The following is a 24,091-nucleotide window of genomic DNA, read 5'->3' as shown; positions in this document are numbered from 1 at the left end:
TAAATTTCTTTCCAGATCGATGTTTTGAGCTAGCAACGGTGGCTCTTTGACTATCTCTCCTAGACCCATCATGAAAGTAACAACTTCATCTACTCCTTTAAACAACTTAGCAATATCTTCATCTTCATTCATATTTAATTTCTCAAACTTCATTCTATATACTTGTAATTTTCCCAACTTTACTTTATCATCTGCTTCATGGATATTTTGCAATTTATCCCAAATTGCTTGAGCTATTTTACAATGCATTACCTTAATAAATTCTAGTTCACTTAATCCACTCAAAAGTTCATTCAGAGGTTTTTCATTAGCTGTAAATTCTAGTTTGGCATATTTATCACTAGTCGTTTCCTTTGTTTCTTCATACCCTACCATCATAGTGTCCTAGACTTATATTCCAAGAGACATTAAATATGTCTTCATTCTCACTTTCTACAAGGCATATTTTTTACCAGTAAATAGGGGGGATTTATTTGTTGATCATCCTTCCTAAGTAGCCACTTTATTTATTTAAGACCTCCTTCTAGTTGTTAGACTGGTATTGAAGGAACTTGAATTTGATACCACTTGTTGGGAATCATGATTGTCGTCAGACCAAAACCCGCAGGTGTTAGTCAACGATTACATCGTCAGAGATAAGGATCCATGAGAGGAATTTAGTCCATATTGTGAAACACATAGGGAACATTGGTTTATCCAATTTCCAACACACCCCCACCTATAGAACCATCCTTTAAACTTGAAAAGAGAGAGACTAAAGCATCCTTGGCAATGTCGTAATCACTGAGAGAATTTCCCTCTTGAACTTTCCTACCCCTATGAAGGAGCTACATAAAGATGGAATGGATTATTTTTCAATCATGAATTTTGGTAGTGGGCATAAATACTAGATTAGTTTCTTTAACTTCAATGCAAAAAGTTCCACCAAAGAATGATCTGATCAATACTATAAATTGTAGGAGATCATGAGCAATGACCCCAACTTAGGTGCAGGAAGAACCCTATGGAAAAAATATTTCCCCTTATTTAAAAAATTTGAAGTAGGGGAAATAGAATGAGGAGGATTTCAACAAATGGCATAGTCTTGAAGCGAAGAATACCTCAAGAATAAGGTAGTGGTTGAATACATTAAAGTTTCCATATTTTAGGTATCTTGCTAATATATGTTGGTGAATCCCTCCACTACAAGGGTGCCCAGAACGTTGAGCATGGCCCAATGGCCATCAATGTGCTCACATTATTTGAACCTCTACAAGTTGAAGCCTTCACTATAGGGTTAAATGGAGGTTTTGATATCAAGGTCTCTGATGAGGAGGTTTTATAAACTCAATGTCATGTTGTAAATACTCCACAATTTTGTTGAGGCTGAGAGGATCAAACCCGTAGTCACCCACCAAAGACTCATCTAGCCTTTTGGGGGCCTTTTTGCTAGGTAACCACAAGGGCCTCCCCATTGGTGCCTTGGGTTTGGGCTTACTCTTTCAAGGGGCCTTTGTCTTGGCTTCTTCAACCTACTAAAACTACAACAAGCATAGATGCACAAGACATTCTTCTAAAATTTCTTTTGTTGGTCAATTGCAAAGAAGGAGGAGGAGGTGGAGGTGAAGGAGGAAGCAACAGTAGTAGTAATAGAGGTCATTACATAATCCTAACATGAGTGGTAATGCCTTGATTTTTAAATCCATAATGGTGCATCATTTTTTTATGTTGCAATTGGTCCAACATATCATCAATCCTGCGAAGGGGGTACCTCTTCTTAAGCATAATTTTATTTAACAAACTATAATCAATGCACATTCACCAAGCCCCATCCTTCATAGACACAATTATGATGGATGACCAACATAGAGTTGTACTTGGTCGAAAAGCTCCCTACTCTAGTAGTCATTTCAATTTCTTCCTCACTTCATTTGGACCTTCTAGAACAAAATGCCTATATAGATCAATGTTTGGCAATGGAGAGTGTAACAATAGTTGGATCTCATGCTCTACTTCCCTCTTATGTGGTATCCCTTTAGGATCCTAGAACACTATTGGCATTATGATACAAGTATTGTCCTTAATGGCAACTCTACAGGTCAACTCAGTCTTGATAAGCAGCTAACAGGAATATTCAAAGGCAATAGGGCAGTGGTACAGAGGATCAGGAAGATGGAACTAAGGACTACTAATCAGAATAAAGAAGTTGAAGGAAGAAGATGATGTAAGAGCAGTTTGAGAGATACACACAAGTTCTCTTAGCCCAAGAAGCGTATACACACAGGTATTTGGAACAGAAAAATCATATAACGTACACATGCACTCCCATAGAAGGAAAAGCGCGTACATGTTGAAAACCATGGTTTTGGTTTGAGGTATTTGGTCCAAGGTATATTTCAACCATGGTATTGACCCTAGGTATTTAGTCTGAGGTATTCAGTCCGTGGTATTTGATCCAAGGTATTGGTCCTAAGTGGATTCAATCCATGGTATTGAGAAAGGCCAAAAACTATATAAAGAAGAGAGGATCATAAGGCCAGTGTGCAAGAGAATAAGATTCTAAGGAATACTTCTATCTGAAGAATATTTTATGTTGTAGGGTTATGTTTGGGACTAGATCTGAAATATTTATGTGCACCTTGAGTTCAATATTGGATCAGGATCATGAGACCTGAAATGACTTATTCTTGAATGATATGATATTGGTTGAGGCTAGATCTGATGTTTTACGCCTGTTTTATTCATTATCTATCATGATCTGGGCTTGTCTGAAGTCTGGAATTGCAACAAAGTTCTAAGTAAATATTTTTAGATCTGTATGCAGGTTTGTCTCGGCCAAAGAGTGTATACACACAGGTTCTATTCTTTTAAGTAGCGTATACAAAAGAAAGGGTTGATGTTCATAAATGATTGATCTATCATATCAGTATTGTTGATCTATTGTTGCTGTTATTTTACTATTGTCTATAATGAAATCTTCTTAGGTCTGAATGTAAATTTGAATGCATAAGGAGGTTGATATTTGATTGATTGTATAAGTGAGAAGAAGTGTTTTCTGTTGCTTGCCTATGTAAAGTTTTGTAAGTTGACAGTAGATGTTCAGTATATTGCTGGTTGGTACAGTTTGTGATTCAGAGATTTTATGATTCAAAATCTTTAGAGGTATACGCAGGTTGGGCTGAAGGAAGTAGCATATACACACAGATTTTCTTCATTGAAGTAGTGTATACAGTCTGACACATGAATTTTTGAGGTTTCAATTGGTTCTGAATGTTGATACAGGTTTCTATGTTCAGCACAGTGATCTAATTACTTCAGATTAACTGCATGTTGGTTGATGAAGTTTGAGTTTCTAAATTTCTGATGGGTTATTGATGAGTCAAGATCTTCATATGTTTTGATATGTGCCAGGAGAATCCAGTCTGAAAATTCATGAAACGTGGTCCCTAGTGGAAGAGTGGAGTTTTCTGTAGGCTGGAACCTACGTACTAGTAAACATATTGGCTAGTACAAGAGCTAGGGGGTTGTAGCTCCCTTCTAGTAGAAGCTGGAGAATGAGAGAAGGTTGTAACCTTCTACAGGTAGAAGCCTATGTACTGGTATGAATCTGCACCAATACAAGGTTGTAAACATATTTTCTTATTATTAAAAGAAGACAGAGACGACAGCAACAGGTGGTTTTCACCCACATTGGGTTTCCACCTTAAATCTTGGTTTTCATGTGTGTTGCTTATGTGTGATGGTTTATTCTGTTTATACTACACATGGTTACTTTTTATATGGTTAATGAAGTACTGATGCACTGCTTAAAGTTCAACATATGAAGAATTAATTGAATCATAAGTTTTCTGGATATACATTGGTTGCCTTAAATACAGTTGTGTGTACACGCGAGTTACCTTCATTGAAGTAGCATATATAAATCAAAGTATGAAAAGAAAAATTTATCGATTTTAATAATACTGATTCACCACACCCCCCCCCCCCCCCCCCCACCGCCCCTCTCAGTATTATTTCCAACAAACACTCCCTTGTATGGTTGTAGAAACTCTTCCAATTGTTGTCTTTGTTCCTTAGTGCACCCCTTTGTCGATTTCTTTTCTCTCATTGACTCTTCTATAGACTAATTTTCTCTTGAATAAAAAATAATTGTTTCTATAAGTAATCAATTTATTGGATTGGTTGGTACTTATTAGAGAAATTTAGACTTTCCCTTATGCATGTTGGTGATGAAGTATTTTTCATCCTTGATGTGGAAGTATTGGTTTTCTCTTTGCATGAATATTTCATCATGAATGTTCATATAGGAACTCCCAAACATTACTCCACATACATCAAGTAGAATTACATCCAATTCTACTTCATCAATAAAATCAACATTAATTGCAAATTTTATTAACTATTTTGTTACCTTCATTTATGCATCCTTATTTACCCATCCTAATGGATATGAGATAGGATGATCTCAAACCTCCAATCCTACTTTGTGGGCCAACTTTTCTAGATTCACCTGTGATCCTTAGTGAAACAAGGTATCAATTTTTTGCTTCTTAACCTATATCTTTTTATGGAAGAGTTTAGTTGTCTCCTTCTCTTAATATTGTTGAAGGATACTTAGATTCACCCCCTTCTACAGTAATGTGCAGAAGATATTGTCATCCAAATCTGAGTTACTTCCCACGTGATTTCTCAAATATATGGCTATGAGATTTTTCGTCTTCCCATCCTTCTTCAATTTCTTCAGGTTGAGTTATGGACATAACTCTTACCATTTCTCCTTTGTGAGACCATCAATTCTATATTTATTATAATGGTTACTAGGATATTTCCATTGGTTGTAGTTATTATCTTCTTTTCATTCCCCCCTTTCCACTTCTTCTTCCCCTCTTTGGAAGCTTCCTATTGTTCCTTCTATTTTTAATCACTTTACTGCCCTTTCTTTTGGGTTATGTTTTCTACGTACCGTTCATGTGCACAAGCCTCATCCACTAATTCTGGTTTGAATAACATCATTTCTTTTGTATATGGTTTTGTAGCCCCCCCACCTCCCCAAATACTTGGGGAGTATGTCTAGGTTCTTGAGAGAGATACCCAACATTATTTCCATCTTGAATTTTGTGATGTACCCTTGAACGCTTTGTCCCTTTCTCCAACTGAAGTAATGGAACCTGATCCACTAGTCCTATACATACAAAATGGGGTAGAATTTGGAATTTATTATATTTCTAAAATCTTTCCACTTAGTTACTAGAGGATCTCCCTCTAGCGTCAAGGTTTTTGTATGGCTTTCCCACCATGTTAGGGCATAGTCCTCTAATTTCAAATGAGAATTTTTTTTTTTTCTTCAACTATGTGGTGAACATTAAAGTAAACCTATAACTATTTTAATCAGTTATTTAATTTTAAATCATTGATATCACCTTGCTATGGTTTTTTTTCCACGTTTACTTACATATTGAAGTGGACTATGTATGGTTAATGACACTCAAACTTGGCTTCTTGTTTTTGGGTTCTTTATTTGAATCCTTCTCTAGTTCTAACTAATCCCTTGATTTCACCTCTCATCTACCCTTTGCGTTGGAACCTATATATTGTATGAATAGCCAAATATTATTTCGTAGGACCCCCATGATGAGGTTGACATTACAGTTTACATCTACAAATTTTTCTTCCAATTGCGCAAACCTTTCCTCTACTAGATATGAAGGGTTATCATGCACTGATTTGCCATCCATGGTTGGGTTTCTATGTATTTCTTGTTAAATGGATATGAACCCCTACAAATTCCCACATAATACCAAAATAAACCTGCTCTGATATACTTTGAAGGGCTAATTCCTTTATATTCTATATTTTTTAATATTGATTTTCTTATTTATGCATGTAATATATAAATGTATAAAATAGAGAACAATGAAATTTAAACACTCAAAAACCACAATAAACATCAAGATATGTTCTAGGGAACCATTTCGGGAGAAAGCCTGGCTAAAAGGTGACATTTCTCTTCTCTCTTATCTCTGGAATGGAAATGATACAAATACAAAGGACAAGACACTATTTATGGAGTTGTTTGAGACCCGTGGCTCGTGGGACACTATAGAACACAAATTCCCTCTATTCTACTCTCTCTCTATCCACACTCAACTATTGTGATCTATTATGGAACAAAACTCAAGAAAATATAATGGAACCCTTTTTCCTCCTAGTGGCCCAATTATAACACAACCCAATAGCCAAATAGGGGTTAATTTTGACCCATCCAACCCTCAACATGAATTAGAATTTGAACCTTCTAGAATATTTTTCATATTACTTGTGTGTTTAGCCCCTTTTCCATGAATAGCATGGGCTAACATAGAATACTCTTGAATTATTATGGTCAACCATGATAGGTGAACTTCCAAGAGGAATAAGATTTAAACTCTAGTTAATGTAATTCTTGAATTATTGGAAATATATTGGAGTGTTTAATAGAATTGGGAGCTAACTAATTTAAGTGGAAAATTTTTACCCCAAAAAAATGTCATTTAATGCCTCGAATTAGCCCTAGAAAATGTTTTACCCCAATTCTCCAAACTAGGTCTTGTTTATAAAACTATTTTTGTGAGATAATTTATCTACTTTTTTCACCTTGAAAGCATTGATAAGGATGAAAAACAATATAATGATCTAATATAGATCAATCAATCCCATAAAAAACCATCCTTACAAGTTGGCACACAAATATAGATCAATTGTGCATAAATATATTAAAGGAATGTTAGAAACTAAGATTATTTATCCCATCAACAAGTTGGAGTGGGCTAGTCCAATGGTCATGAATCCTAAAAAGCATGATCCCAACAAGTTAACGATCTATGTCTACTTGGAGGGTTAAATAAATTGATGCTCTCAAACCCATTACCCACTCCATTCATGGATGAAATTATCAATGAATTTGTAAGGCATGAATTGTATTCATTTATAAATGGATTTTTAGGTTACAATAAAATCCCCATTGCACAAGAGGATCCATAGAAAGCTACATTCATGTTATATTTTAGATATTGTTCATACAAGATATGTCCCTTTTGATTGGAGAATGCACATGTGGCAATATACATAATTATGATAAGATATTTTGAAGAAAACGTATATAAATCAATGGTTGTCTATTTTAATGATTCAATTTTCTATGACTTATTAATGAACCATATCCATTAGTCAAAAATGTTGTTTGAAAGATGTCAACAAATGCATATATCTCTTTAATTAAAAGGAAGCATAATTTTTCATGTCAATGGGAATATAGTTGGGGCCTTTAGTAGGAAAATACGAGATCAAGATCAATATATAAAAAATTAAAGTAATTCTCAACTTGAAGGCCCTATTTAACTAAAAACTTATAGAAAATTTATAAGGAACTTTAGACATGACATTCCCAAGACAAGATATTAAGAAATTGAGTAGAATTTGTTTGGAGTGTAGAGTGTAATGAATCTCTTGAATTACTAAAAATTAAGTTAGTTGAAACCCCAATATTAATATTTATTGATTGAACTAAGAGATTTCATGTACATGTTATATGCATCAAATGTAGTAGTTCGAGCAATATTTTCTTAGCCAAGAGATGAAATAGTTAACCACCCAAATGTTACGATATTCGGATAATGTCTTGCAACGATATTATCCATCCAAAATTTTCAACATATCTATTTTCAAACCTTTTTATGTTTTATACAAATCATCAAACTCTAAAGTACTTAGCCAACGAACCTGTACATCATGGAAAAATTTGTAGACAACTATAGTTACTTCAAGAATTTTAGTTTGATATTATAGTTTGACAAGGTATGAACAATGTCAACCCTAACCAACTATACTCATAGGAAATAGAAGAAAATAAATAGGAATATAAGATAAACTTCCATATGCTCAACAACCTTAAGTTGCCAACTAAAATAGTGAAATTTTTATAGGAGAGGAAAGGCAACAAAGGATCTACAAGAGTAGAAAAAGAAGGTGTTATCAATGAAAGCCACACCATTCCCACTCACTCATATATATATATATATATATATATATATACTTTGGATAAATAATTCACTTAGATGGTGTGCATTAGAACATAAAAGAGAAAACATAATGAATGAAGCAAACACTGGTCCTATAGGTGGTCACTTTCAATCTAGCACAACTATTATAAATATCCTCTAAGTTATACTATGGTAGTCTGAGTTACATAAGATTTATTATGCCAAAGAATTTTCCAACCACTATTAAAATACGAAATTCCATTAAATTTAGTAAACCCTATCATAAGTTTTAAAATTTGGAAGTCAAATTTTTTTATGCATTCCCAAAATATGAAAACACATAGGGGGGAAGTACAATGTAACAATAGTTGAGTAATTAAGTAAGTTGGCCAAGATAGAGCTAGTAAAATCATGTACCAAAGAGGTGACAACAATATTCATTTATTGAAATATAATCACTAGGTTTGGATACCAATAATCACACCCATGGTCATGGGTTGTAAATTGAGCATAGATGATGGATCTCTGGAAGGAAAGAAAATATCATAGAGGTTAATAATTGGTTGCATATTATATGTGATAGTATCATGGCCATAAATTGTGCACGATTTCAACCTACACAAAAATAAAATTATGTGAAAGCAATGAAAAGAATATTCATATAGCTAAAGGGAACCCTGAACTTCATCTTGCAGTATTCGAGGGTGACTATTTACTCTAACAACATAAACAAATACAAATTGGGCAAGGCATTGTTGATGATAGGAAAAGTACAAGTGGAGGATCATTATTTTTGGGTATAAATCCACTTTCTTGGTTGAGCTAGAAACAAATTTTAGTTTCTCTATCGATATTAGAGACCGAGTATATAGCAACAACAAAATATTCCACACAAGTTCTTTGGATGAAGTAGAGATATTGATAGATATTAAGGTAGAATATGATCATCCATTCTCAATTCTTTGTGACAAACAATTACAATAATTGTTTCAAAGAATCCTATTATGAACTTGAAAAAAAACATATTCCAATCAAATATCACTTCTCAATAGAACAAGTAGCATAATAGAATGTCGAGTTGGACTATATTTCCACCAAAGAACAAATTGTGTAAATTTTCATAATACCCCTTCCGAAAGAGACATTTGAATATCTCAAAGAGAAATTGCGAGTAATATCCATTTCATCTGGTCACTAAGTGTTTGAGGAGAAGCATAAGTTTAAGTGGTTGAGGAGAAGCATAAGTTCAAAGGAAGAATCCCTTTTCCATTAATGTCAAAGGAGAGTGTTGTAGAAAAGGGGAGTATTGCAACAAGGGGGATTCCTTCTATTCTTGGTGGACTATATGTTATATTGTCATTGATGTAAATAAGATATATGATCATTGTAAGTAATATAAAAATGTTTCAAATTATAATTAAAAATGGGTTGCACATGAAAAAATAAAAAGTGAAAAATTATAATAAAAGGAGGTGCACAAGAAAAAGTATAATACAAAAGGGAGTGAATATAAAAAGGTAAAAGGTGAATTTTACTATTATATTTAAAAGTGCATGTAAATAAGTCAAATAAGTATTTTATAATTGGTTTAACCATTGGTAGTTTCAAACCCATGGTTTTGGAATCCAGTGGAATTTTCCCATGGTATATGCAAAGGTGAAATAAAACAAAATTAATTATTTTATTAACAGTTGATGTGTATTTTCGAAGGACCACATCTCTTCGTGAAGGGTTACAATGATGTATAAAAATATAAATAATTAAAGGGAAAATAAAGTGATCAAAAAATAAATATCATCCTATACAAAGAGGATCATTTCAATAAGAAATAGATGTGTGAAGAAGGTGTTAGTGGAATCGCAAAGGAAATACAGATGATTATTTGAAGAAGTCATATTCAAGAAAGTGAGAATTGTAATTGATGGTTGTTGCAACTAAAAGGAAGATATTGGTGTCTCTTGCTAATGTGGTTCTTAGTGATGGTGATTGGTGTTTGTAGTTGGTTGGTGCTTACAAAGATCCATGAGAGTAGGCTAGTGTCTACAGGTATTTTTAGCAGTTAGGATTGTTGTCTCTACTAGGTTGGTGCCTAGAAATATTTGTAATAGTAGGTTGGCGCCTACAAATATTTGTGACAGTAGGTTCATGCCTATGAATATTTAGAAAGAAAAGTTTAACTTTTCTAGGATTTTTCCTAAAAGGGTTTCCACATAAATCTTTTGTTTTGTGTTCAATAATTGGTCTTTTTATTTGTAATTTCTTTATTATAGTTATTGAATTTAAATAAGTAAAATATTGTCTTATACTGATTCACCCTCCAACCACTCTCAGTAAAAGTGTTTTCTTATTCAAGTCAAAATCAAAGATGAAGACATCCACAAGACAAGATTTTGGAGAAATACATGCACTATCAGTTCATGGTGATTCCATTTGGGCTTAACAATGTTATGGCTATGTTCATGTACCTAATTAACAAAATTTTCAGTAAGTACTTGGATAAATTTGTATTGGTCTTCATTAATGATATACTCATTTAATGGAAGATGAAGGTTAAGCACAATGAGAACCTCATAACAATGATGTGAATACTAAGGGAGCATCATCTGTATGCTAAATTTCATATGTGACTTATATTAGAAGGATATCCACTACTTCGGTTTTGTGATATCAGAACAAGGGATTGCAATGGATCCTAAAAAGATAAAGGTTGTCATGGAGTCGTTTTCTCTAAGAAATGTAATGGAGGTGGATCATTCATAATATTGATAGGATATTACTGAAGATCCATCCAAGGACTCTCTAATATTTTCCATATGATCATCTCATTATACAAGAAAGGAGTAAGGTTTGTTTGGTCAAAGGAATGTGAGGAAAGTTTATGGCAGCTAAAGCATTTTCTTACCAATGCACCACTATTGAAGATTGTAGATCCGTATATATTTTTTGTTTTGCACAGATGTATACAGGGAGGGGCTTCATGGAGTCCTTATGCAGGATGGGCATGTGATAAATTATGAGTCTAAGAACCTCAATGAGAACAATAATCTTTATGCCATGCATGACATAGAGCTTGCAATGATAATTCATGACCTAAAAATGAAGCAAAATTATTTTCTCGCCCACATATATGTATTAATGACAAACCATAGTGAAAACTATATGTTTAATGAGCCTCATCTAAATTTTATGAATACTAAGTGATTGGCACTTATTAGCAAGTATTACTTTAAAATATGTCATATAATAAGAAAAGGAAATCTTTTCATACATTCACTAAGTTGAAATATGCAAGTAATTCATATGACAGTGGTCAAATCATGTGAAACATACTTGAGGACCAATATAAAGGATGATCTATATAATGATGAGAATTTTAAGCACATTAATGAATGATTGTAGCCAAGGATTGAAGGAAAAATTTGTGTGGTATATTATTTGACTAAGGATGGGTTATGAATGTACCAAAATAGGTTATATATACCAAAATCCATAGAGTTGAAGAACATCATCATGGATGAATTTCATCAGAATTTGTATTCATGGCACCCTAGTTACCAAAAGATGATTACACCCACCAGGACATTATATTACTAGCCTGAAATGAAGAAGGAAGTCACGAAGTCCATTGCTAGATGCTTATAATGTCATGAAGCCAAGGTTTCTACCTTGATATGCTTGTTGCAATCCTTACCAATTCTAGAATGGAAGTGGGAAATCATAAGTATAAAATTCATCACAAGGTTGTCGAAGATCTCAAGGAAACATGATGAAATAATGGTAGTAATGGAGCAATAGTGTTCATTTCATTCTAGTTAATTCCCCTCAAAAGGAAATTGATATTGCTAATGTCTTTGTGAAAGATATATTTAGACTACATAGTGTGATGAAAGTAATTATGTCTTATTGATGAACTAATTTCAGTTCTAGATTTGGTAGAGCATTGTTTGAAGCAATTGAAACATGGTTAGCATTCAACATTTCCTATCACCCTCACATAGATAAGGAAAAAAGGAAGGACAAATGATGTCTTACAAGATATTCTTTGCATGTACATGATGAGTAAGCCTACTAAATGAGACGATCATCTACCATTAATGGAATGCATACAATAAAAACTACCAAGAGTTATTGAAAATGAGACCATTTGATGCACTTTATGGAAGGAAGTGTTGGCATTATGATACAAGTGATGTCCTTCATAGAAACTCACTCACAGGTCAGTACAATTTTGATGAAAGTTAACCCACAATGTAACAGGTCTATTCAGATGTAACAGGGCATTGGTACAGAAGAACAGGAAGATGGAACTAAGGTCTATTAATCATAATAAAAAAGTTGAAAGAAAAGGATGATGTAAAGTAGTTTAAGATGTGTATGCTGGTCCACTTAGTCAAAATGGTGTATACATGCTCATTCACATAACAAAAAGCGTGTATATCTATACACGCACGTTCGTAAGTAGAAAACCGTGTATATGTTGGAAAGTCAAGGCAATTCAAGAGTAAACAATACCAAGAGTAAACAATACCAAGGGTCAATACCATGGTATTAGCCACAATATTGAGCAGAGTAATGATTATTTGATCCCATCCAAGAATACCACAAGTCCTAAGTGGTTTTGATCCGAGCTATTGAGAAAGGCTTAAAACTATATAAGGAGGAGAAGATCATAAGGCCAGGGTGTGCAAGTAAAAAGGATTTCTAAGGAATACTTCTATCTAAAGTATATTTTATGTTACAAGGGCTATGTTTGTGATTTAATCTAAAATATTTTGTGCACCGTGAATTCAATGTTGGATCAGGATCATGAGACCTAAAATGACTTATCATTGAATGATCTAATATTGGTTGGGCCAGATCTAATTGTGTACACCTTTTTTATTCTTTAAATGTCATGATCTGGGTTTGCCTGAATTCCGGAATAGCAATGAAGTTATGAGTTAATATTTGAAGATATATACGTTGTTTTGTCTTAGTAAAAGTGCATGTACATCCAGGTTCTACTCTTCCAAGTAGCATATAAAAAGGAAAAGCCTATTCTTCAGATCTGACTGATCTATATGATCAATGTTGTTTTACTTTTGTATGTCAATGAAGTCTTCTTAGATCTGAATGTAAAACTGAATGCATAAGGAGTTTGATATCTGATTGATTGATTGTATAAGTGAAAAGAGTGATCTTTTCTACTGCCCATGTAAAGCTCTATAAATTGACAGTAAATGTTCAATATATTGCTGGTTGGTACAGACTTGATTCAGAAGTTTTATGTTTCTGTAGTCTTGAAGTTATACGTAGGTTTGATTAAAGGAAGTAACATATACATGCAGGTTGTGTTCAGTGAAGTAGCGTATACATTCTAATGCATGATTTTTTAGGCTGCAGTTGGTTCTAAATGATGATGCAGGTTTCTGGGTTCAACACAATGTTCTGGTGACAGTGATCTGACTGTTTAGATTAACTGATTATTGGTTGATGCAGCTTGAAAGTTCTAATGGGTCCAGTATGAAAATTTGATGAAATGATGCCTTCATGTGTATTGTTGTGTGCAAGGAGCGTCTAGTTTGAAAATTTATGAAACGTGGTCCCTCGAAGAAGAGAGAAGGTCGTAGCCTTCTGTAGGCTGGTGCCAACATACTAGTAAACACATTAGCTAATACAAGAACTAGGGGGTTGCAACTCCCTTTCAATAGAAGATGGAAAATGAGAGAAGGTTGTATCCTTCTGTAGGTGAGTGCCTGCGTATTGGTATGAGACTGCACCAGTACAAGATTGTAAATAGATTTTCTTATTATTAAAAGAAGATAGAGACAACAGCAACAGGTGTTTTTTCTGCGTATTGGGTTTTCACCTTAAATCTTGGTGTTCATGTCTGTTGCTTATGTGTGATGGTTTATTCTATTTTTACTGCACTATTTAATAAGTTACTGATGCGATGATTAAATATCAACTCATGATAAATTGAGTAAATCATAAGTTCTCTGGGTATATTTTGGTTTCTCTAATCACAGTAGCGTGTACACACTAGTTCACTTCATAGAAGTAGCGTGTACATGCTAGTTCACTTCATAGAAGTAGCATATATAAATCTATTTGGGAAATAAAAAATTATTGAACTGATAATACTGATTCACCACCCCCCCCAGTATTATTTCCAACATTTTGAATAAGAGCAAGTCCTTCAGAACAAGCTTGATCACTTGCAGGAAGATCTTTCAAGATAAATAATCATGAAGGCATGGGATCTATTAGACCACCAATCTTAAATGGGAGCAACTTGGTATATTGGAAAATAAGAACCAGAGCCTATTTACAATCTCTTGGAGCCGATGTTTGGGAAATTGTGGAAGGAGGATATCAAATTTCCAGTAGCAATTCCTACAGACTCTGCAGGTAAAAAGTTATACGAAATCAATGCCAAAGTTGTCAATACGTTGGTTGGGACAGGAAAAAGGTATGGTTTCTCTTCATAAAATGCTTCATTTATCATTCATCCTTATACGATTATATCTGTTTATATATTAAAATGAGGAAAATATCGGCTAAAGTTGGATGAAACTATTTGGTGATAGAATAGGAAAATCTAGTATGAAAAACTGATTCTTTGATATCTTTGTATGCAGAGATGTGGATTGGGAAAAATTTGTTTAGTTGGCAGAACAACATGAGGCCATAAAAGGGAAAAGCCACGACATATTTGTTAGACAAGGAAGTGGAAGATCAGTTCTAACATTCCTATTTTATCACATGATCAAATTTTATATTGCGAAATCCTCAGGATCCCTTGATCCTGAGGATTCACTTTTATCCAATTTCTCTTTTATGATTATATAGCGCCGAAATGAAATTAGATACAGTTCAGACTTTTGATAATTTGTAATTATTCTTTTTGAAACATATACATTGTTATATCAATGACTCTGTCAACTGTTACTTGAAATTAATGAAAGAAGTTTGCATTAGATACATCTTCGTATTCTGATTTTTTATTAAGCAGAGGCTTCTAGCGACTCCGGGTCCAGTCATAAGAAGTTCCACTGCTCCTTTGTGTTATAGTTTATACTTAGTCTTTGCAATTGATTTAATGTTCAGTTATTTCATTTATCATGAAGATTTGTGATATTGATTTATAATGTTGTTCAGTTAGATTCAGAGTGAAGTCGTGAGATATACTTAAGTAGCACTTTGATTAGAATGACTGAATTTGTGTTGATAGTAGATTGTTGTTCATTTGAATAGATTTTATCATAGATCTTGGAAGACAAGACTGATTAACTTATACAGATTGCAATATAGAATGTTTTCCATTTAGGAATCCTTTATCGCTATTTGTTGTTCAATTGAGTAATGCAAATTGATTTGGGTTGTTATAGATTAACAGTGCTGATCAATAGTCATAGTTTCTTTACTTAATCTTATTTGAACGATTCTAAGTGTAATTATTATTTCCATTTAGTTTCAATTGATTTCAGAACAAGTTGCATAGAATTGCAGAGTGTGTTGAGAGTATTTCTTCCATAGATAGTTCTTTTCATAATTGTGTGAATTAAATTGAAGAATTAGCCTTTAGTGATTGCAACGATTCATCATTAGATAACCTCTAGATTCACTGCACATACTGTGTTGGCACTCTTGAGATAAAAATACTTACCTCGGGTTAACAACTAATGTAGGGATTAAGATTGCATGTAAAAAGACATCTTAGCAAGCCAACATTTTGGCATCGTTGCCAGGGAGAGTGTCTCAAGTGATTGTTTTTGTTTCTTTGTTGTAGGAGAATTGGGTTTTAAAAACGAAGGTAAGAACCTGCGTACCTAGCAAGTAAAGTTCTTTCTTACCTGATCGCTTTACAACAAAACCTTAGAGGTTAAATAGGAATTTGTTTTTATGAATGACTAGAAATAAAAAGATAGAAAAAGAGTAGAATCCTCCACAAAACCCAAAGGATCAGTGAACCTTTGGACAACAACCTTTATAGACGAAATTGTAAGAAGAGCAGAGTCTCAAGCATCAGTAGGATTCAATGCTATACTTGGAAAAAGTTCTACTACTATCCCTCAAGAAGCATGCTCACCATCTGCAGCTCATGCGAAGATTCAAAGCCAAGTAGGAGGATTGGAACAGAGTTTTCAAGCTACAATAAGTTTACACTCTAATCCTCTACAAGAGGGAAAATCCTGTAACTTAAGAGAAGGAAAAGGAGAAACTAGTGGGGCTGCTAAAGCGGGATCACAGCTATCTGAACAAGGATCTCCTGAGATTCCAGACCTAGGAAGTGTTGTAAAGCCAACTCGGGTTGCTAACTCTCTGCTTACTCTAGAAGCACCCCTTGAAATCCCCGAAGATTATTGGCATATCTTTTATCAAATGGTAGATCATCCACCCCAAGGTCAAACCTCGACATTAGAGTACCCCATAGTCAACTAGGTGGCTAATGCCCCTATGAAGGCTATTCCTTTGTAGATCATCAACCTTCCATGGGATGATCACAAAGGATCCTGATGCTTTCCTATTTGAGGTTTATGTCCTCTATAGAGGGTATGACTATACCACCGACCCCCAAAAGATGAAATTGTTCCCTTCCACTTTGAAAGGGGCAGCTTTGAGATGGTTTATGGGTCTAGGTGGGTGAACCATCAATTCTTGGGATGAAATGAAAACCTCCTTCCTTAAAATATACCAGGACTTTTGTAAAACTAGGGAACTAAAAGATGAGATTTTTAAGATGACTGCAAAAGATAATGAAACACTAGAAGAATATGTAGAATGATTTAATTATAATTTGCAGAGGTCTCCACACATTGCCCTACCAAAAGAAGTCCTAAGAGCTATCTTGATTAAAGGAATGAAAGAGGAATGGGTAGAAACTCTAAACTTAATGGGAAAAGGAGATATTTCTCAGGAAGATTATGATGAAATTATTCGTTTGTGTATCAGGTGTTCGTGGGGAAGCACATGTACAGGAGCAGCTAGCCGAGATCCAATGAGCAGAGGAAGAAAACCACATATTGGAGGTGTAACACGAATGGAGATCGGCAACCTCCTAGAATATTTTAAGATGGACATCCTAGGTACTCTTAAAACTTAGCTGGATGTCCTACATGTTAAACAAAAATAGGCTTTAGCATAACAAAGTTTGGCCATCTTCTACCCACGTTGTCAAAAGAAGCACAACCAACGGGAATTCCCATTAGACATGGTTCACATGTGTGCCATATGTACTAAAGATCACGACACTAAACAATGCCCATCATTACCCGGGCCGAAAGAAGTATTCAAAGAAGTAGAGGAAGAAATAAAACTGGTATATATGATGAACCAGCGTCAACAATGGTAAGCTAAACCTACAGGTATGTCACAAGATGCATCCCCATTCTTTCCTTCGTCACAGTTTAATCAACAGCAGAACCTTGGGGCAGCCTGGCAAGGCCAATAACCCTACCCAAATTGGAAAAGCACGCCATTCCCTATGACATCCTAGCCAACAAAATATTTTCTAGGAAATTGCTAGTCGAATTCTTCTTTTATTCGTGTTTGGCAAGGCAATCCCTATCAATCCCAGTGGTCTGCCTCCACCTCTCAAAATTCGAATTGGTCTATAAAATGGCAGCGACCTCTTGGGATATCTAATGTACCTATGGGGACAGACCCTCAGCCTCAACCCGTATTATCAGATCCTTATACATTACAATAGAATTCTCAACCTCTTCTGTGGCCACAGTTACTAGCTCAGCTGAAACTGAACCCTATTAACAAACTAGTTCAATTGATACAGATTATTGAAAACCCAGAGTATGAGATTGAGCAGAAAGAATGTAATGAGCTCAAATTTAGGTCAAGAGGTGTCATTACCCCTAAGGAAAATAGGGACCAGCCTTCAATTGAAAATGTAACTCCACCTGTACATATTCCATCACCTGTACATGTTCCACCACTTGTAAATAATACTAAATCAAAGTAAGGGAAAGAAACATATCAGCATGATGACCTTGAAAAACTTATAGTCACTTCTCCTCAATTCCCTAAAAGGATAACGATACCTAAACCAATCGCCCACCCTAATTTCGACCTTGTAGGGGAACTAAAAAAATTTTGTATTAAGATTCCTCTCGTCCAGGGTATTCAAGACATTCCCATCTATGCCAAAACAATCAAAGAATTGTGTGTAAGGAAGCCTGTGAGGAAGGTAAAAACCTCACCCAGTATCCATGTTGTAGGAACCTTATCCGATCTACTCTTGGGAGAGGAAACTCCAATAAATTATGTAGATCCAAGAAACCCCATAGTAGCAGTTCAAATATATGGCCACTCTTTTCCAAATACACTAGTTGACCTAGGAGCTGCCATTAACATATTAACAACAAAAACTTGTCAAGCACTTGGTATTACTGCCTTAGAACCAACCACCACTTTATTAGAACTTGTTGATCGATTGGTGGTAAGACGAGAAGGGACCTTACAAGATATCACAGTTTTTGTGGACTCATGGGAATATCCAGTAGATTTCCTGGTTATAAACCCAAGGAGTAGGATGGATGCACATCCTTTGATTCTAGGTTGACCTTGGCTGGAAATAGTTGATGCATATATTGGCTGCCAAGAAGGCAGCATGACTATTACAAAAGGAGATTCTGTAAAAAATCTGGTGTTATATCATCCCGCTAGGCCAATTTTGCCCATTATAAAAATATGTAAGCAGCCACAAACGTACCTAAAATAGAGCATCCGTTCACCACTCATAGTAGCGGAAGCATTGTAATTTAAAGATCAGACTGAAGATGATGTTATCAACAATTTTATAAATTAGCCAGCTAATGTGAGTAATGTACAGTGTCAGATGTTGAAGGCAATCCTTGATAGCGAAGCCATGGAAGATCCCCTGAAGGATATAGATGACCAGCATATTCAAGCGACTGATGTTCATAATAGCAAACTAGTCGAGATCGAACCAGGCAAAGTTCTAAATATCAATGTTGATCTGGATAGCGAATAGCAAAAAAATCTTATCCAAGTATTTCAGAAAAATAAAGGGGCTTCTGCCTAGGATTATCGTGACATGAAAGGGATAGACCCACAGCTATGTACACACCACATTTCTATAGAGAAGGATGCACGACCCATCCAGCAGTCTCAACATAGGTTGAACCCACACCTCAAGGATATCGTGAAAGAGGAATTGTAGAAGATACTAGATGTAAACTTTATTTATCCTATCTCAGACAGTAAATGGTGTTATCACCTAGATTGACCTCAGACTGAAAGGAGGCAATACTAGGGTAACCACAAACCAAGCTTATCCAAGTAGCTAGCCCTACTAGACCGAGAGAGGGCTCTCTACATAAGGATCTCAATCAAGATGACTCGATGAGGTAAAGGATTTTAGGCTATGTATAGTAGGACAAAAGTTTTTATTTGATTTTTTTGGTGTTTTGTTGGATCAGATGGAGCTGGGCAGTTTAGGTATGGGAAATTAGGTCAAGAAATGCAGGGTGTTCTATGGGGCAAGGTAGGCATAGGATTTAGCACTTTAGGCTTAATGGTGTGAGGTGTTTAAGACTGATGAGGAGTTAAGAAGGGAATGTGACAATCATGGATCCTTCTCAAACATTAGAAAACATGAAATATTGAATGATTTCCCAAGGCAGAGCACTGATATAATGGATTCAACCTATCAAACTTGATAACATTCAACAAGAAGAAATGAAATGAATGATGGAATAAATAAAACATGTAAACAAATTATTACAAAAGAATAAACTTTGATAACACTCCATGCCACAGGGATCCCATAAAAATAGTTACAAATCTTATTAATCTCCTTGCCAAACTGCTTACAATGATGTACAATCAAGCTCTAAGCATCCACGTGATTCCAACCCACACAATGACTGAGAAAATACATAATATAGGCTTCAAAACAACAAACCCTAGCCTCACGGGTCAAATCCATGAGAGGAGGAATCCGTTTCACAAAAAGTTGAGCAGACAACTGAAGACTAGGATGCTGAAACTGAAACATTCCTAGTATGAAGCAAACTGATTCATTCATCTCATTTAAGATTTTCATCTAATGTATCTACCCTAGGTAACATAAATACACTTTAATTACATCATGATTTTACATTAAATTAGTGAAAAGCAATTTTTGAAAGAAACAGTGAAAAAATAGGCAGCCTATCAAGTGCATAGCACCAGTGTCAAACGCACAACACCTAAAGGAAGTGCGTAGCGCCAACTTCAAGATGATTTTTGACTGCCTTCCTAATCTCCAAATTTGGCTCATGATAGCTCATTGGAAAGATTATCCCATCTAGTTTCCAAAACTGCCACTAGTTGCCAATTTGAGCTTGATTTGCCCTTCCAAAACTACAATCTCCCAAGACTACTCAAACGCGCAACACCAGGATCAGAAAACAAGAAGAAACATGAATTTTATGTGGTTTTTTGGCCTTTTCACCTAGTAAATTTGACTTTCACGCCTGGAAACATGGTTTTTTTGAATGTTCATCGCCTTCTGAATCAAATGGTGGTGGCCATTTCTCCAGAAAGTTCCCCAGAAAAGTGCGCAAGGCCCTAGGTACTGCGCGTTTGACCAATAGACTGATAGAATAAATGCGTGAAAAATGACAGGAACAGCTAGAAAAAAACTGAATAAAGGCTCCTAAAAAATGATTGGGATGGCCAATGTTTAAATGTGACTAAGCCTATAGTGAATCCCCCACCAATAGGTCAAGCTTGTCCTTCTCTTCTTGATGAGCTAAGGCTTCAATTCTTGCTTGAACCCTTTTGAGCTTGGCTCTATCAATCTCGTCCCTCATGGCATAATGTTTGGCCATTCTCCTTTGCACCTCCACATCTCTAGTTGCTTTGGCTAGCAAGTCCTCAAGGAGAGTGTTAACCCTCTCAAGCCAATATTCTCGGTTCTCATTCACCATCGAGCCAAGTTGTTCATTTAACGTGAGTTGGTTGGCAAGTTGAGCTTCTTGTTCCTTCTCAAGCTCCAAAGCTTGCTTTAGGCCCCTGGTCTTAGGCCTCCTCCTGGGAATCTCTTCCTCCAAGGGCTCACCATAGTCACCATAGGCTTCCTCTAGTTGCATTTTAGCCTTTTTTGCTTCCCTTTTGGCCTTGATGAGCTGAACTGACATAAGCTCATGCTTACTCTCCAATTGCCTATTTTCCTGTTTGTAATAAGAAATGATGTATTTGGATTTTTGCAAGTTCACCTATAACTCACCTATCAGTGCCTCTTTCTCTTTGATGAGCATTCAAGTGTTTGTCTATTCACCCTCCTCATCTAAGTCCACTAGGTTAAAATCTTGCTCAGTTTCATGGAGGTGTTCTTCATGTTGTTGCATCTTTGTTTCAGCCACCTTTTCCTTTCCTTTGTGTACCTATTTTGCTGATGATGACAGCAAGGCCCCTCCCACAATATGTGTGGCAAACACTTTCCTATGTCCTCTCTGATAAGTATGCACCATGGTACCTAAACCAATCCTTCCAGACTTGCTGCTTTGACCCTGATTACCTTGATTTTCTTTGCCACTCTCATGTTTCCTGTCAGGTGATAATGGAGTTGAGGGTGAATGTGATGATGATGGAATGTTTTGAACATTATGAGTGGAAGTGTGAGTGAAAATGGGATTGGCTATAAATGTACTCCATGCACTGTTAAGTTCTTTAAGGTGATAAAGAACTATGATCTTTATGAGGGCATGATGGAATAGGCTTTTCATTTGATCTTTGTGTTCTCTCTTTTGGGCAATGTAAGCCATTTCTTCCACACTCCTGAAAAGATAGTAGGGTATATTGAGCATTTTAACCCTAGTTAAATGCATGAGTAACTTGATATGGTAGGAGTAGACCCTAGAAAATCTTCCTTCACATGAAAAATACTTCATTATAATCTTCATCATAGGTGCATATCTGTCAAGGAGGTATGAGAAAGGAATATCCCTTTCTTTCATGTTTGTATCTAGGTTTGATGTATGTTTCATAGAAATGTGCTTCTATTTCACCTTGCTTGAACCATTTTTCCCCAACTTCTGGAATCTTGATGGCAGCAGATGATGTGAAGGTTATGCCTGCAAGAGTGAATTGATTATCATGAATCCCAGTTATCAAATGCCTAGTCAACTCAAGGTGGTACTAAACTACTTGGACCTGTTCAAAAAACTCAAAACACCCTAACCATTTGAAGGATCTCACTGTCATGGGAGAGGCTAGAAGGTCTTTGAGATCTGTGCGCTCAAATCTGTGAATATTCCCTCCTTTATGTGGTCTTCTCTGTTCTATGTTTCTCTCTCTGTCTGATCCCTCTTCTTCATTATGTGGTCTGTATTCCTCATCAGTCATGGTGTTTTTGAAATGAAACCCTAGGTAGATGGTATGGGAATGTATTGAGGGCCCCGAAATCGAGTCAACAACAAGGGGGATACCCACCCGATCTGGAACCTGGTTGGCGGCTCCTTGCCTGTTTGGAGTAGCGGGTCCGACTGGGGGTAATGGGACCAGTTTCCCAATGTGAGGGGTGTGTGTGTGTGTAGAGTTTGATGGTATTGATCTAGGGGTATTTTAAGCTAATTTAATTCTAACTTCTAAACTAACTCTATGCTATTGTAATCTAATGAAAAACAATACATCTAATCTACGCTAACCCGGGGTATTTTTCTTCTATTATGCGATCTAAAAAGATTTCAAACAATAGCTGGTAATAAAGATCATTCAGCTATCATAAGAATAGAAATCCATTAAGATAAACCATTCTGCATAAAAAGTTAGGCAAAACAGTTGTGAACAGTACATCGCATAATTAGTTATTCATATGTCAAGCACAAATAAATGACTCCACCGTACAGAAGTGCCAAATGGTAATACACACATTCATACATTAACATATAAAGAACTCAGCTGCATATCACTTTAGGAATATAAGCAGAAATTAGTCAAGAGATAAAAGTACCATTTATGACTGATTTCACTAATAAACTTCAAGCAATAACGATTTATTTCTACTTGTTCTAATATCTGCTAAGAGTACAGAAGTGCAACATCAGTAACAGACATTAAAATGCAAACATAAATAAATCTAGATCCATCCATTCATCAAAAACCCCCTCCGAGGGTGCAAAAGTGCATGTTCTAAGGACAAGTTTTTTTTGACAGATTTCCGGACCCTTCTCCAAATGCCATGAGAAGGGTTAAATACTACTAACTAATTAATCTTAATTACACAAATTTAGGGAATGGCTTCAAATGACCGCCCTTTTACTAAAAGCAAATTTATTTCTAAAAATCAAATCTAATTTCTAACCGTTTCTGTATCTGCTCCTTAGTGATGTAAGCAATGCGCTGTTCGCCCTGAAAGAGTCGGCTGGTTGTCCTTTCCTTTTGTTCGAGCTTGAAAATTAGAAATAAAAAGAGTTGGCACCTCTTTCTGACAGAATAGAAGATATTTTCGAAAACCTTTCTCTAGCTGGGTGTATTCGCTGTGCGTATACTTAGTACAACCCAGGTTCCTTTCGAACTGATTTTGTTGTTGCTATTTCGGTTTCCAGTCGTGCGAATGACTCAATGAGTTAGGAGTCGCGTTGTCTGGACAATCCCCTGTATCGAGAATTGCTTCCGTTCTTTGTTCCAGGCTTTTCTGGAGCGTCCTCCTTCTTTTGCGTTTCTCTTTTTGCTTTACCCAATCTGAGCTTCAAGATCTTTTGCAAACACGCTGCTTTTGTGCGCCTTTGACTCTGAGTCTTAGATAGTCTATTTTCATCAGCGCCTGTTGGGTGATACTCTGGAATTCGCGGTCCTGCTGCATGCGGCATCCATTTGCGGAGGCATCTTCTCTCTGTTACCCCATTGGCGCTTTCCTCTTTTCCTTAGATGTTTCCTGCATATAGATTTATATCAGTTACATGTCTTGCAGTTTACGCAAAGAAGAAGAGAAATGACGAAAAGATTGACATGAAAGCATTAAGTTCTAATGAATGCGTAATTCTGACACTCATCATGATTTGACTCTTCGAAAAACGCGATACAATCATTCTTGGATACTGAAGCATGCGATCATTAATTTCCCTTAAGGTGCGCGCTCAATTTTGGGT

At 35.7% G+C, this 24,091-nt stretch overlaps 1 pseudogene; it reads right to left on the bottom strand.

The window, feature by feature from the left end:
- Positions 1-1,144: 1,144 nt before the first annotated feature.
- Positions 1,145-1,639, bottom strand: LOC149157606 (chlorophyll a-b binding protein CP29.1, chloroplastic-like; annotated as a pseudogene).
- Positions 1,640-24,091: the final 22,452 nt, after the last annotated feature.

This window comes from Pinus tabuliformis, chromosome 5_2 (assembly GCF_031772625.1).
Source record: "Pinus tabuliformis cultivar Carrire ecotype Pingquan chromosome 5_2, CPIR1, whole genome shotgun sequence".
NCBI classification, from domain to species: domain Eukaryota; kingdom Viridiplantae; phylum Streptophyta; class Pinopsida; order Pinales; family Pinaceae; genus Pinus; species Pinus tabuliformis.
The sequence above is the reverse complement of the archived record's forward strand: the minus strand, read 5'-3'. Positions and strand labels throughout refer to the sequence as shown.